The sequence below is a fragment of the Sceloporus undulatus genome, chromosome 2, assembly GCF_019175285.1.
Source record: "Sceloporus undulatus isolate JIND9_A2432 ecotype Alabama chromosome 2, SceUnd_v1.1, whole genome shotgun sequence".
Lineage (NCBI taxonomy): Eukaryota > Metazoa > Chordata > Lepidosauria > Squamata > Phrynosomatidae > Sceloporus > Sceloporus undulatus.
In genome coordinates, this window is record NC_056523.1 from 766,553 (window position 1) to 784,128 (window position 17,576).

The 17,576-nt window shown below is 46.4% G+C and overlaps 1 long non-coding RNA gene across 3 annotated transcripts in view; it reads left to right on the forward strand.

Moving 5' to 3' along the window:
• The first annotated feature begins 12 nt into the window (after positions 1–12).
• The window catches only part of LOC121923062, a 24,564-nt gene continuing 7,000 nt past the window's right edge, over positions 13–17,576 (forward strand). The window contains exons 1-6 of one of the 3 annotated variants that reach the window (XR_006102287.1): positions 13–555; positions 2,956–3,034; positions 8,616–8,708; positions 10,523–10,643; positions 12,763–12,861; positions 14,621–14,707. This is a non-coding gene — a long non-coding RNA (uncharacterized LOC121923062). Of the gene's footprint in view, positions 556–750; positions 1,344–1,397; positions 1,430–2,955; positions 3,035–8,615; positions 8,709–10,522; positions 10,644–12,762; positions 12,862–14,620; positions 14,708–17,576 lie in introns of those variants that run through there. The other 2 variants (XR_006102289.1, XR_006102288.1) reach the window with 2 other exon arrangements.

Consider the following 17,576-nt stretch of genomic DNA (forward strand, 5'->3'; position numbering starts at 1 on the left):
GAGGCTTGGGCTTTCACTGAGGCCGGGAAGGAGGGAGCAGAGCGCCCATGATCGCCGCGATCGCAGTCGGGCCCCGTGCCCTTTCCCGGCCTCTGTGGAGGCTTGGGCTTTAACTGAGGCCGGGAAGGAGGGAGCAGAGCGCCCGTGATCGCCGCGATCGCGGTCGACCCCCGCGCCCTTTCCCGGCCTCTGTGGAGGCTTGGGCTTTCAATGAGGCCGGAAAGGAGGGAGGAGGCCGCCTTTCGCCGGCAGCAATTGGCAGCAGTACTGGGCTAGGGCCAGTCCCTAGGCCTCAGAGGCCTGCATGTGGCCCGCGGGCCGTAGGTTGCTGACCCCTGTCTTAGCCCTTGGCCTCCTCTCCTGGCCCAGTTCCCCGAAGGACGGACTCTGATTGGTCCCTCCCTCTACAGAGAGAGCGAGAGAGAAACAGAGCGGGATCTAAAATGGCGGCCGGCCATAGAGAGGAGGAGAAGGAGCGGTGGAAGGAAGACTCTATGGAGGCCCAGAGAGATAGGAAAGCATAGAGCTGGACCCACTCTTCCCTTAAAATTAGAGGTATGTACCTTTATTCTGTGCAGTGGCCTTGTTGTTGTTGTTACTGAGGGCTGCTGCTGTTACTACAGCTCCCAGAATCCCCCATGGCAAAAACGGCACCCTTGCTCCCTCTCTCAGGGGATTCTGGGAGCTGTACTCCATGGAAAACAGCCCAAAACACCCCCAGAGAATCTCTGAAAGCCTTGGACCTCCCAAGAGAAACACCGACGTCTCCCAACTTCTTTGGGCTGTTCCTTGAAACGCAACGGATTCTAGACCTCCCCAACTCCCTCTGCATGGACCCAAAACCCAGGGCCCTTCTGGAGGATAGAAACATGGCTGCTGGCTTGATAGGAATTTGGCTTTAGAGAGAGATAGACAGAGAGAGAGCTAGATAGAGAGATAGATAAATAGATAGGAGAGAGAGAGAGAGATGGGCAGATCTCAAAAAGGCCTCAGGATGACTTGTTATTATTATTATTATTATTATTAACCTTTATTTATCTTTTTAATTAGACTTGCCCTGTTTTTCCGGAGTTTTTCCGGGGGCAGGAGGCTTTTTAAAAAAACAGGACCCAAAAATACATTTGAAAACAGCTGCAATGTTTGTTTTTTTTGGTGGCGGGGGAGAGGCAAAAGATGCGCGTTTGTGTGAGCATGATCTTTCCCTCCTCTTCCCTCAACTGAGGGTCAGGATTTGAACCTGCAGCTGCTTCTGACCTGAGCTGCTTGGGATGCTTCCTAGTTCTGGCTCTCTTCCATGCGGTTCGATTGGCCAAGGCAAGCAGCCAATCACGGCAGAGCAGAAGGTGAATGGGAGGGTTCTAGAATGTTCTACCTCACAGGGAAAGATAGTTGAAGCAAAGGAAGGAAGGAGCAACTCCAAGAAACACAGGTAGGCTGAAGGTAAACTGACTGACTTTCAGGGGTTCCTGAACTGGATGGCGACTGTAATCTCCATGGAGTGGCCTTACACCCATCATCACCATCACCACCACCACCACCATCATTTATACCTGTCTTTGCCCACAAAACTGGGACTTAAAATAAGCAGCTAACAGCCCAGAGGTCAGGATCAGAATTCAAAATGACCTGAATAGGCTGGAAAGCTGGGCCACAGCTAACAAGACGGATTTCAACAGGGAGAAATGTCAAGTACTGCACTTAGGGAGAAATGCAGAGATCTAGGATCATGGGGGACACCCGGACTGAGGAGACTGATCCGTGTGAAACTTAGGGACCTAGGCGTCCTAGTATAGACCCCAAGGGTAGAGGGACCCCCCCCCCTGAAACCATGGCGGGGCCCCCCGAAGCCCCCATCCCTGTCAGCAGGAGACCCCTCTAACCTCCCTCCTGCAGAGCCCACCTTCCAGAGAAGCAACCGTGTGCCAGGCACCTCTCCACAGATCTCCTGCAGCTATGGAGCCCTGGTGGCGCAGTGGTTCAATGCCTGTACTGCAGCCATTCACTCGAAACCACAAGGTTGCGAGTTCAAGACCTGCAAAAGGGCCCAAGCTCGACTCAGGCTTGCATCCTTCCGAGGAGGGAACTAAAATGAGTACCCAGACTGTTGGGGGCAAATTAGCTTACTTGCTAATTAGCTTACTTGCTGTTCACCGCTATGATCTTTGGAATAGCGGTATATAAATAAAACAAATTATTATTAATTATTATTATGGCTGCGGCTCATCCCTTTTCCCTGCATTGCTCAGCCATCATGGGGAAGGGAGATGTCATAATGCCTGGTGCACAAACAGCATGCCAGCCCCAGCTCTTCACACGACATAAAACACTGCCCTAAAGCCAGGGTTTCGGGGAAACACCACGGTTTCCTGCAACTTCACTCCAGGAGAAGGTCGGGTTAATGGGGCGACTCATTGAATTCCACCAGAAATTGCCACGCATTGGGGAAAAACGCAGCACCGGCCTCGAGGTGAGGATGAGATTCTTTGCCCATGTGGACAAGGCTCCTGACACAGATATACCATTGGCTATTTTTGGTCATTAGGAGGCCCCCATCAACAAGGTCAAAAGGAAGAAAGGCAGGGCAATTTCAGTGAATGCTGCTCTGAAATTGCTGCTTTCCACTCTGAGTTTTGATCCAAAAACTCTCCACTGAAAACTGTGAGTTCAGCTGTATTCTATTTGTCTTAAACAGGGGTGAGGGCCCTCCAGGTGTTGTTTGGGACTGTATCTCCCAGTATGCTTCACTATTGACCGTGTTAGAATCATAGAATCCTAGAGTTGGAAAAGACCCCAAAAAAGGCCTTCCAGTCCAACCCCATCCTGCCGTGCAGGAACTCTCCATCAAAGCATACCACTGGGATTTGCAGTCAAAAAGCCTCAGGAGGGTTGCAGGATCCCCACCCATTGTAAGGTAATGCTTTAACCATTGGCTCTCTTGGCTTACCCCTCATATAGACCAGAGGATGAGACAACACTCAAAGTGAGGAAAAGATGGCACCCAAAAAAGCTGCACTATCTTTCCTTTGGAAGAAAGGTAAGTTGACTCTACCATTCTCCTCCCTTTACAGGAATCCTTCTGTATCCACAGGTCTCCCTTCTGTCCTAGACAAGGATGTCCTTGCTGCCATTATTCTTTCTTGCCCTCAAAACCAAGTAAATCACCCTTTTTTGCCCCTACTGGAAGAGGCTGCTTGAAAACAGCAATTTATGGGGTTTTTTTTTTTGAGAACTAATGGTAGGCTGAAATGTAATCTGTGCAAAATAAAACGCATGGGGTTGTTTAATACACACACACACACCCTTAAAAACCAGGATTTTCTGTGCAGAAACACATGCACACACACACACAGCCCTACAAAAAGGATGGGACTGTCAGATGCAGGAAGTAGGTTTCCAGCGCAGAGAGCATAGAATCATAGAATCATAGAGTTGGAAAAGACCACAAGGGCCATCCAGTCCAACCCCATTCTGCCATGCAGGAACTCTCAATCAAAGCATCCCTGACAGATGGCCAGCCTCTGCTTAAAGACCTCCAAAGAAGGAGACTCCACTACACTCCGAGGAAGGAGTTTGTTCCACTGTCCAACAGCTCTCACTGTCAGGAAGTACTTCCTAATGTTGAGCTGGAATCTCTTTTCCTGTAGCTTGCTTCCGTTGCTCCATTGGGTCCTAGTCTCTGGAGCAGCAGAAAACAAACTTGTTCCCTCCTTAATACGCCACCCCTTCAAATATTTAAATAGGGCTATCATATCCCCTCTTAACCTTCTCTTCTCCGGGCTAAACATCCCCAGCTCCCTCTTTCCTCATAGGGCTTCATGGTTTCCAGACCCTTCACCATTTTAGCCGCCCTCCTTTGGACACATGGCTCCAGTTTCTCAATGTCCTTTTTGAATTGTGGGGCCCAGAACTGGACACAATAGTTCAGCTAGGGTCTGACCAAAGCACAACTTGGGAAGGCTTTATTAACCTTTATTTATAAAGTGCTGTAAATTTACACATTTCTCTCCTCGGCCCCCATCAGTGATTAAAATATTTGTGAATATTCTTTCTGTTCTTCCTGAATAGCATATTATGCCGTTTACGTCATTCCTAGCATGCTATCAGCCCTCGCAGTATATTTCCATGATATCCATTCCCAAGAGAGGTTTCCTTCCATGGTTCTAGTAGTGTCCACTTTGGTGGTTCTGTAGTGCTATGGCAAGGCTTGCAGCCCATCATCCAGCATCCCCTTTGGGAGCTGTGGCCAAAGTAAGACATAGCAGTCCATCCTCCTCACTCATCCCTTTCCCTGCAAGGCAAGCCTTGGGTCAGAGGATATAAAGCCCAAGGAGGTTTAGTATGGAACAGGAGACCGAAAAAGACTTTGCACTGAACAGGCCTGGTCTGCAGAGTGGGAAGGTGGTTTGTGGACCATTTAGGCTTCCCTGTTGGAGACACTAGCTGACACAATAAACTACAATTCCCAGGATTCTCTAGCACTGAGCCTGGGCAGTTAAAGTGGTTTCAAACTGGATTATTTCTGTAGTGTGTTTTGGATCACAGTTAGTCTCAAAGGTGCTGCAAGGTCCCTTTGCATAGATATAAAAGTTAAACATCAAGGTTTCCAAAGCTAGGATTTCTAAATCTACTCCATGTAAGCTTTCCAAATCCAATTTTTGCTGAAATTTAGGAAACATTCATTGAGTCCCCTGCAGAGGAAGAAGGAAAGCTGCTTCTGAGCAGCCATTTTGACTGACTGTTCCGCTCTCCAATAGCCCATATTGCCAGGATTTTCTCCTAATGTTGAGGTGGGATCCATTGTTCCGGGTCCTGTTCTCTGATGCAGCAAAAAACAAGCATTCCTAACCAACAGGGATGACTTGGTAAATGGGGTGCAAGTGGTGGAATCCTTCGGTGGAAGTGACCATGTTCTCCTGGAGTTTGTTATACACTGGAAAGGAGAAGCCAGGCATCCTAGACTTTAGGAGAGCGGATTTCAGTAAACTTAGAGAAGTATTGAGGGTGATCCCTGGTCAGAAATACTAAAAGGGAAGGGAGTTCAGGATGGATAGGACTTTCTCAAAAGGGAGATACTGAAGGCACAATTTCAGACAGTTCCAGTGATAAAGAAAAACGGGAGAAGTCTCAAGAAACCAGGATGGAAGACTAAGGAACTGTCAACCGAGAAGAATTTGAAACGGAAGATGTATAAGAAATGGAAAAAGGAGTGAATCATGAAAAAGGAATTCAAAGAAATAGCTAGCAAGTGTAGAGATAAGGACAGAAAAGCTAAAGCGCAGAATGAACTCAGGCTTGCTAGAGAGGTTAAAAAGAATAAAAAGGGCTTTTTTGGATATGTCCGCAGCCAAAGGAAGAAGGAAACGGTAGGTTCACTGCGTGGAGAAGATGGCAAAATGCTAACAGAGGACAGAGAAAAGGCAGAATTCCTCAACACCTTCTTTGCCTCAGTCTTCTCAGAAAAGGAAAAGTGTGCTCAACCCGAAGATAATGGAGCAGAGGACAGAAAAGGGGGATTTCAGCACAGAATAAGTAAAGAGATAGTAGAGGAATACCTGTTTAACCTAGATGAATTTAAGTCTCCAGGACCAGATGAACTCCATCCAAGAGTATTGAAAGAACTGGCAAATGTCATATCGGAGCCATTGGCAATAATAGTCTTTGAGGACTCCTGGAGAAGAGGAGAGATCCCAGCAGATGGAGGAGGGCAAACGTTGTCCCCATCTTCAAAAAGGGGAAGAAGAGGATCCCAACAATTATCCTCCAGTTAGTCTGACATTGATACCAGGAAAGATTCTGGAGCAGATCATTAAACAAAAAGTCTGTGAACATCTAGAAGGCAATGCCATCATCACAAAAAGTCAACATGGGTTTCAGAGAAACAAGTCATGCCAGACAAACCTAATCTCTTTCTTTGATAAAATGACCATCTTGGTAGATGAAGGGAATGCTGTGGATATAGTAGATCTTGATTTCAGTAAGGCCTTTGACATGGTTTCCCATGACATTCCTGCAAACAAGCTTGTAAAAGGTGGGCTAGACGACAAGGCAACTGTTACATGGATTTGTAATTGGTTGACCAGACGAACCCAAAGAGTGGTCAGCAATGGCTCCTTTTCATCCTGGAGAGAAGTGACCAGTGTGGTGTCCAGTGGGACTCTGTCCTGGGCCCAGTGCTATTCAACATCTTTATCAATGACCTGGATGACAGAATTGGGGGCATACTTATCAAATTTGCAGATGACACCAAATTAGGAGGAACAGCTAATACTCCAGAGGACAGGATCAAGATTCAAAATGACCTGAATAGACTAGAAAGCTGGGCCAAAGCTAACAAAATGAAATTCAACACAGAGAAATATAAGGTACCGCAATTAGGGTGGAAAAATGAAAGGCACAGATATAGGATTATGAGGGACACCTGGCTTAAGGAGACTCATACATGTGAAAAGGATCTAGGATCCAAGTAGAGCACAAATTGAACATGAGTCAACAGTGAGATGCAGCAGCTAACAAGGTCAATGCAATTTTAGGCTGCATCAATAGAAGTATAGTGTCCAGATCAAGAGAAGTAATAGTGCCACTGTATTCTGCTCTGGTCAGGCCCCACCTGGAATATTGTGTCCAGTTCTGGGCACCACAATTCAAAAAGGACATTGAGAAACTGGAGCCATGTGTCCAAAGGAGGGGGACTAAAATGGTAAAGGATCTGGAAACCATGAAGCCCTATGAGGAATGACTAAGGGAGCTGGGGATGTTTTAGCCCTGTTTAAATATTTGAAGGGATGTCATATTGAGGAAAGAGCAAGCTTGTTTTCTGCTGCTCCAGAGAACAGGAACTGGAACAATGGATGCAAGCTCCAAGAATAGAGATTCCATCTCAACATTAGGAGGAACTTCCTGACAGTAAGGGCTGTTCGACAGTGGAACACACTCCTTCCTCAGAGTGTAGTGGAGTCTCCTTCCTTGGAGGTCTTTAAGCGGAGGCTGGATGGCCATCTGTCGGGGATGCTTTGATTTGGATTTCCTGCATGGCAGGGGGTTAGACTGGATGGCCCTTGCAGTCTCTTCCAGTTCTATGGTTCTGTGATTCTATGCTTCTAAGCGTGTTCCATCCTTAATATGATATCCCTTCAGCTGTTTCTGCTTCCTCCCCAGAGTCACATCAACCCTTCTGATGTTCTGAAGGCAGTGCCTTGCAGTATCGCTGGTTCCCACATGAACCAAAAGGAAGGGTTAACATTCAGTAGGCTTGACCAATCTTATTAGTCTTTGTCATATTGCGGATCTTTGCCCCGGGGAGACAACACCCCTCTTGAGACATCTTGTCAGGCCTACAAACCACTATTTTTTGAGGGTGTTTCGGGCTATGTGGCCATTTTCTATCAGAGTTTCTTGCTGATGTTTCACCAGCATTTGTGGCTGGCATCTTTCTCTGAAGATGCCAGCCACAGATGATGGAGAAACGTCAGAAAGAAACTCTGCTAGAACAGGCCCCATAGCCCGAAAAACCCACAGAAATCTATGAATGTCGGCCATGAAATCCTTGTACAAATCATTGCTTCTGTACCCTCAGCAAGGAGTCCCCCACTGTGACCACATGCCTCCTCCGAGGCTTAGCAGTGGCTGTTCCCTCTGGTGGGACTTTCAGGCTCCCCTGCTCCGTCCCTGAAGTCTATCCATGCTGCTCTTCCTCGTCCTCCTTGATAAAGGAAAGAGATTCAAATCGATTCTGTAGCTACAAGTTCCCAGAACAATCCCTGCATTCCTTATTTCTGTGTGTGACATTTCTCCAGCTGTCAGCTTCCATTGTATGTGAAGTGACCTCCTCTTCCTCCCTAGCAACCTCCTCTGTGTGTTTCCCATCCAAGACCCTTTGGTCTATTCTGTCAATGGAAACCTCTTGCTCCTTAAGATGCTGAAGTTTAGATACCTGGGCCTCCAGCTGTTGGACTTTCCTCCAAGAGGGCTACCAACTTGCACTTGTTGCAGGCGAAGTTCCCCACATCTGTAGGCAAGAAGACAAACATCCCTCAAGTGTTGCAGGCCCCTCAGTGTCCATACTGAGAAGTCTGAAGGAGACCCTGATGGAAAACTGTGGGCTTATCCCGTTAAAGACCAACGTAAAGGGCCCCCATTGGCTTGGCCTTTGTTCCTAAGTTCTCTCATTGAGCTCCATCCACTGGGCCTAGAGTTATGTGGAGAGCTCCTGGCTACTAGCTCCTTCTGGAGGCAAGTCTCTGACTCACGTCCTCTGAGCAAAAGTCCCCACAAGCCTCTTAAGGGAAAAAGTGAGTAAGAAAAAGTGAAAAACTAAAGGAGAACCCCTCCAACACCGTTCTTAGCCCACCTTCTCCTCCTCTATGCTCTAAGTCTTCCTTGAATATAAAAAACCCTTCCTTCCTTGGAGGCCTTTAAGCAGAGTCTGGATGGCCATCTCTCAATGGGGATGCTTTGACTGAGAGTTCCTGTGTGGCAGAATAAAAGATTTGGTCTGGATCAGGGCTCTTCTTGGGGTCCCTTCCAGTTCTGGGATCCTGTGATTCTACTGTGTGGAGGTTGTTTTATGTGTTGCTCTGTTCATTCCTGATGCCATCCAAGCTGTTATTGTTTTGCAGAGCCTGCAAGCAAGGACGCAGTGGCCCGCAAGGGCTCAGTGGCACGCAAGGACTCAACAGCTATAGGTGCTCCTGGGAAAACCAAGAAGAAGAGTACGTAAGCTGCAGAGGGAGACCTTGCCTGTTTCCCGAAAAGAGAGGAAGGCACCAGGACCGGCTGGAAGGACGGCCAGAGCCAGTCCGGAGGGAAAGAACCGAGAGAGAGGAGAGAAGCTGGCAAAGGCCAGCTTTAGTCCAGGCAGCCCTCCAAATGTGGTTAAAGGGCAATTCCCATCAGCCCCAATGGAATGGACCTGTTGGCTCTCCTTGGATCCATGGTTGAAGGGTGGGAAAGCAAACCCTCATGTAAAGACCACTAATTCAATGGGTCTGCTCTGGTTGGGACTGGCAACTGGATTCAGCCGTGTGAAAAAAGTCACTAAATACAAGCCAGGAACAACAAACCAGAGAGCAAGTCTCCGTTTGGGAAACCATTTTGTGGGGAAACCTCTTGCCATTATGTGAAATCCATGCTGCTTTCTGTGTGTCCCAGACTGAAAGGTGGACAGCCTCTCCTCTTGATCAGGCCTTTGGAGGCACCAACACATTTGCAGCTCTGACTTTTGTGAATTCAATTATTCAGGGATTTGATTAATATTGGCATGGTACAGAGTGCCAAAAAGAGGTGCCTCCCCGGCGCCTCTCTTTGCTTCGCAGGAGCGCCACAGCAACCAAATTGTGTGGCGCTGCTGCAGAACAAAAAAGGAAGTGGCTCCTTTTTATGGCGGTGCTGCAAAGTGCCAGAGATGTCACAGTGACATCGCAGCTGTGCCGCCCCGTTTGGAAGTGGTGCAGCTGCGATGTCATCGTTATGTGCCCTGTCCAGTGGGCGTGCCATAGCTGCGGCACATCCATGATGTGGGAGGGTTGCCGGTCATGTGGGCGCTCCGTCCACCAGGCAACCCTCACACGTGACGAGAGCGCAGCAGAGGCCTGTCTGTTCCGGGCCATTATTTCCTCTCTAGGAATCTCTAGGTCCTCCAGCACAACTCTGCTAGAAGTTGACCATAAAGTTCTGCTGGAGGACCGAGACGTTCCCAGAGAAAACCCATCTCTGGGCATTTGTGGGTCCTCCAGCATGATTCTGTGGTCAACGTCTGGTGGATGAATTGCACCATAGAATTGCACTGCTGGACTTAGAGACTCCTAGATAAGTGTTCTCTCTGGTTAAAGAAAGAAGACTCTGATTATTTGCATTTCCCCACTTTCACAAGGGCCCTGTGCCCCTGGCCCCAGTGAATGTGGGGGCCCTCTGTATTCTTAAATCATCTGCTTTGTGGCTTATGGTTTATTCACTGGCCCCACTCATCATTACATTTTAAAAATGTATAGATTTAAAATTAGTATGAATGGCCACTATCAACCCCCCTCATGCCTCCAGCATTTCCTTGCATTTCCATTCTGACGATTCTTGACATTTCCAGACATCAGTCTTTCCAGTGTTACACACTGCATTTATTTTTTATTTATGATGGTATTTATACCCCGCCCTTCAGCCCTAAAGGCTATCAGAGTGGCTTACAACTATTATCTTTAATTAGACAGTTCCCTGCCCTCAGGCTTACAACACAAAAGCAGAAGGGAAGGGGATCAGGTCCAGCAGTTCGTCTCTCCCTCTGAGGCCTGGACCAAGGCAGATGGACTGGAGGGAAGGCTCTGCTTCTTAAGGACAGGCGCTGGGCCTGTCTTTTCACTCCCTCCCAGGATGGATGGAGACAGTTGCCATTATGACATTTAGATACGTTGGCGAAAGGTACCATCGATGGAGCATCTTCAAAACGTTTTCCTTTAAACTTTGGCATAAGGTAAACCCTGTGATTCTATGACTGATGGTTAAACCTGACTCGTCTCCCCTTTTTCCTTCCCAGTAACGCCACGTGAAATCTGGAGGAGGGTGAAAGCCTTTTTTTCAGTCTCCTACTGCGGCATATGCTGGCATCATGCTCTCCATGCTTCTCTTCGTGGCCGCCTTGGGGATGCTCGCCATGTGTAAGTCCAATGCTTCCTGCAAAGGGGAGATGTCCGAATTTACTTGTATTGGGCTGGAGTGAAGGGTAGAATCATAGAGGTGGAAGAGACCCCAAGAAGGGCAATCCAGTCCAATCCCCTTCTGCCATGCAGGAACTCTCAATCAAAGCATACCTGACAGATGGCCATCCAGCCTCTGTTTAAAGACCTCCAAGGAGGGAGATTCCACCACACTCCAAAGGAGGAGTGTCTTCCACTGTCAGACAGCCCTTACTGTCAGAACGTTCCTCCTAATGTTGAGGTTGATGCTTTTAAAAAGGTCGGGAAGCAATGAGACCTTTGTTCCCCGCTTTTAGGTCTCCTTGCTTTCAGGAAGACACGACTGTGATTGAATCTTCCCCGCTGAGGATTGCATTGGAAGATCTCCTCCGATATGAACCTCCTAAGAGCTGGGCTGGGAATCATTTGTTCCTCCTGATGATGTTGAACTGCAGCTCCCAGCAGTCCTTGCCAGCAAAGCCAGGGGTGAGGAATACTGGGAGGTGCAGTCCAAACACTTCATTCCACTGCCTTGAGTCCCTATACTGAGAGAAAGGCGGGATATATGAAAATAATAGTAATAATAATAATAATAATAATTCCTGCACCTGACACAGAGCTCCTTCCAGAATAATGTCACTGAAGAAGAGCCTGCCTAGCCCTGCCTCCTTCCTTGCAACTCGCTTTTCCTTTCTCCTCCGATATTTAATATGGACTCTCTTCTCTCTGAGCAGGGCAAGGCTTTTAAAAAGGGACACACACACACATACAGTGGACCCTTGGTATCAGCTGGAGTTTGGTTCAAGGAACCCCTGTGAATACCAAAATCCAGGGATGTTCAAGTCCTATTAAATACAATGGCATCCCTTACATAAAATGGCAAAATCATTTTATATACTTTAAATACTTTTTTTGAATGTTTTGAAGCCATTAGATGCTTGAATCTGTGGATAAAAAAAAATTAATTGCAGAATCAGTTGTGGGTTTATGGCTTACTGTTTGTGTGTTGGGGTTTTTCCTTTTTTCCCCTCAAGCCCCCTTAAAGAAAATGAATTGTTGTTGTTGTTATTGTTGCAATGAGCCCTTGGTGTCTGCTGGGGTTTGGTTCCAGGACCCCTGTGGATGCCCATATCCATGGATTCTCAACACCTATTGAAGAAAATGGGTATTGTTATTACTATTATTGTTATTATTATTAAATAATAATAAACCCGCCTCAATCTTTTTGGAGAGGTGGGATAGAAATAAATGTTGTTGCTGTTGTTGTTGCTGCAGTGAGTCCTTGTTATCTGCTGGGGTTTGGTTCCAGGACCCCTGCCGTGGATACCAAACTCTGTGGATCATCAAGTCCCATTAAATACAATGTCATAATAAAATGGTGTACCTTAAATAAAAATGGCAAAATAAAAAAAATGGCTTATTGGCGCGCATATATATATATATATATATATATATATATATATATATGACTATTTCCATGGCATGGATGCTTGGATCTGTGGATAGGAAATCCATGGATACGGCGGGCCGACTGTAGTTACAGTAAAAGACTAAAAAATAGATTGAGGCACTTACGCACTATAGCTCCGTAATTCAGAAATGGAAAAGCCTCTTTTTTCTTTTGTACACACACGCACACATCAGTCTCGGGAGACCCCTTCCTACCTGGGACCTAAGGTCACTCGTTGCGGTTTACCCCAAATTCTAAGGAAACCTCTGGCAGTTTTCCCAGACTTGGAATGTAAGCAGGCGTTTCACTTTCTTCTTTATCCAGACAAAAACTGGAAAGACATAGGCCCCCTCCGCACTGCAGAAATAATCCTTAGGGTCCCCATAAGTTAAAAATGGCTCAGAGGCACACAACAACAACAACAACAATGCGAACCAACAGGGTCTCATGGCAGAAGAACAGGTTGAGTGTGTTGGGTAACAGCCAATGTGACTACCCCAAAATGTTTTATAAGCTAAGGCTTTTTAAAATCAAACACCCAACCACAGTCCTGGGGTTGAAGCTCCTGGCTCTTGGGCTGGAATCAGGGTTCCCACCTGGCATAAATGAAATCTTAGAACGGCATTTTGTTTCTTCCTCTCTCTCCATTAGATGCTTTCGAATTTAGGGAAACATTGAGACTTCGCCTGGCAGCAAGGAGAGTTTCAAGATTTATGACAAACCGTGACATCAACCTCAAAAAAAATTCAAGTAAGCATTGAGCCCTCATGACGCGACGCGCCTCCTCTGCCTTTGTGGGTCCTCCAGCATGCCCTTCCGTCCAATGGAGAATGAGAAGTGGGTGGTATGAAGGGCATGGTAGACAGACGTGGGGAGGACCCCACACTGGTCAGTGAGTGTTGGACTAGGACTTCGGGAGACCAGGGTTGGCCATGGAAACCTATTTGGTGACACTCTCTCAGCCTCAGAGGATAGCAATGACAGCTTAGGTTGCTGCTGCTCCTTCCTCCTTGTCCTCACATCCCTTCTTCTGTGTCCAAGCCTGCTTTTCTTACAATATGTTCTGCGTACATATTTGGCAGATGTAGGGTGAAAGGATGCAGCCTTGCCTGACCCTGGAGAATGCCAACTGGGAACCATTCTGTTTCTTTGTGTTTTGTTCTGACAGTGGCCTCTTGTTGTAAGATACAGATTCCTCCTCAGGACTATCAGGGGCATTGGCACTCCCATCATGGCTTTAAGGGCCTTCTTCCATAGCCTTTCGCGATCTTTGCTGTAGTCTATAAAGTACATGCTGATTTTCTTCTGGAGTGCTTTTATATTTTATTCAGACTCAAAAGTGAAGTCCCTTCTAATGGTCAGTCAAACTCTATACCCTCCTGTAAATTCAAGCCGTTAGACCTAGCCCTTCCCTCCGGAGGAGCAGCAGAGAACAGGCCTGACCCTTCCTCTCTGTGGAAGGCACTTGAAGGCAACAGTCATGGATCTCTTCACCCAGCTCCTTCAATGGCTCCTCCTATGCTTTGCTCTCCATGGCCTTCACTGGTCCTGCTCCATCTTGTCCTTCTTTCTTAAAGTGAGACACCCAGAATGGACCCCAGGACCCCAGATTGTGAGGCCTGACTAGTGCAGAATACAGTGGGACTATGCTTCTATGGCTTAAAATAAATAGCATTCGCCTTTTTTGCCACAACACAACACTACTGGCTCATTTTCAGTTTCTGTTCAATGACAGTTCCAAGGTCCTTTTCTCATAGAATTGTAGAGTTGGAAGAGACCCCAAGAAGGGCCCTGATCCAGTCCAAGCCCATTCTGCCATGCAGGAAATCTCAATCAAAGCATCCCTGACAGATGGCCATCCAGCCTCTGTTTAAAGACCTCCAAGGAGGGAGACTCATGTAGTACTGCTGACCCAAATATCCCACCTCCTTCATAACTATGCATTTTGGAGCCATGTTTGAGCAAAATGCTTTGACCTCTGGGAGTCCGGAGGGCAACAAATATGGCCCCAGGGATTGGATGAGGCCCACGGGCTGCTCTTTGCCTATGCCTTTGCTAGAGAGGAGTAGGATATGTTTGCATTCCCATGTCTTCAATGGTTCCAGTGTTTTAGGGATTGAAATACAGTGGGCCCTTGGTATCTGCTGGGGTTTCGTTGCAGGGTCTCCCGTGGATACCAAAATCCATGGATGCTTGTCCCATTAAATACAAGGACATAGTAAGATGGAGTCCCATATCTGAAATGGCAAATATAAAGGTGTGTTTTTTGGAATATATATATATATATATATATATATATATTCTGAATATTTTGAAGCTGTGGATGGTTGAATCCGTGGATAAGGTTGACTATACTAATTGAAGATACATGAATGGAGTACAGTAATGAAGGCACAGACCTTTAAAAGCAGGTACATAGTTGTGGGGATGGGATCCTAGTGTAATGTAATACAGAAAGATGCAAACCGTGCTACTATTTGATCTGACTTTAATCCTTCTGATGTTTTAGCCCGAGAAAAACTCATTGCAGCCCAGAGCTATGCAGAAGTATTGTCAATGTGGACTAAAAGAATCAAAGAGTTGGAAGACGAAATCTGTAAGTTCCAAAGAGATGGTGAGGATGAATTGTGAGAGTAAAGAGGGGAAGCTGGCCTGAGGCGGCACATGCCAAAAGTCCCTCTCCTTCTATGCAACTCTGAAAGGTTCTGGGCCCCTGAACAGTTGGCAACCAAGCTGAAGATGAAATGCTTCCAAATGGTTCCTTTCATAAAGACCCAAACAACCCAGTTCTGCTTTGCTCTGTTTTGGTTACAGATGGGAAGGGAAATGGCCACTTCATAAGAGCTAAAGAGTCTGCTATTATACTATGTGAATTGCTTATAAAATATATATCTGTTTAAAGAAGAAGAGCCAACTAGCCACACAAACCATCCTGGCAAAGAGCAAAAAGCCTTTCCTGGATGTTGTCCCTTGGACCAGGATTGTTAGAAATCTCCTTGCACAGGTGAAATCTGGATTCCCTTCGATGATGATGATGATGATGATGATGAAACTCTGGGCGAGAGCTCTGTCTTAGGAATTGTGTATATTTTTTCTCCTCATTTCTTAGCCCAGAAAGAGAATCATAGAATCATAGAATCGTAGAGTTGGAAGAGGCCACTAGGGCCATCCAGTCCAACCCCATTCTGCCATGCAGGTAATCCAGATCAAAGCATCCCCGACAGATGGCTATCCAGCCTCCGTTTGAAGACCTCCAAGGAGGGAGACTCCACTACACTCTGAGGAAGGAGTGCGTTCCACTGTTGAACAGCCCTTACTCTCAGGAAGTTCCTCCTAATGTTGAGGTGGAATCTCTTTTCCTGGAGCTGGCATCCATTGCTCCATTGGGTCCTGTTCTCTGGAGCAGCAGAAAACAAGCTTGCTCCCTCCTCAATATGACATCCCTTCAAGTATTTAAACAGGGCTATCATATCACCTCTTAACCTTCTTTTCTCCAGGCTAAACATCCCCAGCTCCCTAAGTCATTCCTCATAAGGCAAGGTTTCCAGATCCTTCACCATTTTTGTCGTCCTCCTTTGAACACGCTCCAGTTTCTCAATGTCCTTTTTGAATTGTGGTGCCCAGAACTGGACACAATATTCCATGTGGGGCCTGACCAGAGCAGAATATAGTGGCACTATGACTTCCCTTTATCTAGACACTATACTTCTATTGATGCAGCCTAAAATCACATTGGCCTTGTTAGCTGCCACATTGCACTCTTGACTCATGTTCAACTTGTGGTCTACTTGGACTCCCAGATCCCTTTCACATGTTGTCTCCTTTAGCTAGGTTTCCCCCATCCCATATCTGTGCATTTCATTTTTTCGCCCTAAGTGCAATACCTTACATTTCTCCCTGTTGAAGTTCATTTTGTTAGCTGTGGCCCAGCTTTCCAGTCTATTCAGATCATTTTGAATGTTGATCCTGTCCTCTGGAGTATTAACTATTCCTCCTAATTTGGTGTCATCTGCAAATTTGATAAGTATGCTCCCAGTTCTGTCATCCAGGTTATTGATAAAGATGTGGAATAGCCCTGGGCCCAGGACAGAGCCCCACTGGACATCCCTCTGGTCACTTTTCTCCAGGATGAAAAGGAGCCATTGTTGAGCACCCTTTGGGTTCATTTGGTCAACCAATTACAAATCCATGTAACAGTTGCCTTGTCTAGCCCACATTTTACAAGCTTGTTTGCAAGAATGTCACGGGAAACCCTGCCAAAGGCCTTACTGAAATCAAGATATACGATATCCACAGCGTTCCCTTCATCTACCAAGTTCATAATTTTATCAATGAAAGTGATCAGATTTGTCTGGCATGACTTCTTTCTCTGAAACCCAAGTTGACTTTTTGTGATGATGGCATTGCCTTCTAGATGTTCACAGACTCTCTGTTTAATGATCTGCTCCAGAATCTTTCCTGGGATTGATCCCAGACTAACTGGACGATAATTGTTGGGATCTCCTTTTCCCCCTTTTTGAAGATGGGGACAACGTTTGCGCTCCTCCAGTCGGCTGGGATCTCTCCTGTTTTCCAGGAGTTCTCAAAGACTATTATTGCCAATGGCTCCAATATGACATTTGCCAGTTCTTTTAATACCCTTGGATGGAGTTCATCTGGTCCCGGAGACTTAAATTCATTTAGATTAATAAGGTGTTCCTCTACTATCTCTTTACTTATTCTGTCCTCTGCTCCATTATCCTCAGGTTGAGCCCCTTTACCTTTTCTGAAGAAGACGGAGGCAAAGAAGGTCTTGAGTAATTCTGCCTTTTCTCTGTCTTCTGTTAGCATTTTGCCATCTTCTCCATTCAGTGAACCTACCATTTCCTTCTTCTTCCTTTGGCTGCGGACATATCCAAAAAAGCCCTTTTTATTGTTCTTAACCTCTCTATCAAGACTGAGTTTGTTCTGCGCTTTAGCTTTTCTGACTTTACCCTACAAATGCCTGCTATTTCTTTGAATTCCTTTTTCATGATTCGCCCCTTTTCCCATTTCTTATACATCTTCCGTTTCAAACTCATCTCAGTTGAAAGTTCCTTAGTCTTCCATCCTGGTTTCTTGAGACGTCTCCCGTTGTTCTTTCTCACTGGAACTGTTTGAAATTGTGCCTTCAGTATCTCTCTTTTGAGAAAGTCCCATCCGTCCTGAACTCCTTTATCTTTTAGTATTTCTGATCATGGGATCGCCCCCAGTATTTCTCTAAGTTTGCTGAAATCCGCTCTCCTAAAGTCTGACTCTGCCTGGCTTCTCCTTTCCATTGTATTACAAACTCCAGGAGAACATGGTCACTTCCACCTAATGATCCCACCACTTGCAGCCCATTAACCAAGTCATCCTTGTTGGTTAGGATCAGATCTAAAATAGCTGACCCCCTTGTTGCCTCTTCCACCTTTTGGACCATGAAATAGTCTTCCAGGCAAGTGAGG